The sequence below is a fragment of the Octopus bimaculoides genome, chromosome 4, assembly GCF_001194135.2.
Source record: "Octopus bimaculoides isolate UCB-OBI-ISO-001 chromosome 4, ASM119413v2, whole genome shotgun sequence".
Taxonomy (NCBI): domain Eukaryota; kingdom Metazoa; phylum Mollusca; class Cephalopoda; order Octopoda; family Octopodidae; genus Octopus; species Octopus bimaculoides.
The window spans coordinates 140,222,705-140,223,812 of NC_068984.1; positions in this window are offsets into that span (position 1 = coordinate 140,222,705).

Consider the following 1,108-nt stretch of genomic DNA (forward strand, 5'->3'; position numbering starts at 1 on the left):
AAAATAATTTTTGAACATGCGCTGTTGGGGCGCGTCTAATACGTTCGCGTGTCTTTTATTGCCATCAAATACAGTAAATTATTATTAAAAAGTTGTTTTTTTTCGTTATATCCCACAGTTAGTTTTGGATAGGATGCAGTGGTTTCTTTTCCATTTATGCAAACTGTCAAATTTAGTCCGAACGCCCTGTACATTATCGTTATAAATAGTTATCTTTTACACACACACATATATACATATACACGACGGGCTTCTCTCAGTTTCCGTCTACCAAATCCACTCACAAGGTTTTGGTCGACCCGAGACTTATAATAGAAGACACTTACTCAAGTTGCCACGCAGTGGGACTGAACCCGGAACCATGTGGTTGAGAAGCAGGCTTCTTACCACTCAACCACGCACTAATTTATACATTATAGTAGTACGTTGTCTCACAGAGTTACGCATTATCCTTTTTATTATAGACACAAGGCCTGAAATTTGTGGGGAGGGGGTGAGTCGATTACATCTACCCCAGTGCGTAACTGGTACTTATTTAATCGATCCCGAAAGGATGAAAGACAAAGTCGACCTCGCATTATCGTTATAAACTGTGATACATTATCATACAGAGTTATACTGAGTTATACATTGTTATATTTTAATGTTACGCATAATCCTACATTATTTCAACTGGTGCTTGATAGGTGGGGTCGTTTTATCGACTCAGAAACGATGATGGCCCGTGAAAGTTAGCAGCGGAGGAATGTAAACTCAATATAAAAGTACATAATTGCATTATTATATTTAGTTCGGTGCTCTACCGCTTTTATCACACCAAGTAATAATAAATATTTGAAGGAAAGCCAAGAAAGAGATGCAATACTTCTTCGTTTTTATTCCATCTTCCCAACATGCATACACACACACGTGTGTGTATATATATATATATATATATATATAAAACAAATGAAAGACGGAAGATGGAATATACGAGAATTTATTATTAATCATGACAATTGTTTTGACACATCTAACATCGATCCCTCAAGGGTGAGACATTCACCAACTGGTTCAGGAGTAGTTATATATACATATATATATATATATATATATATATATATATATA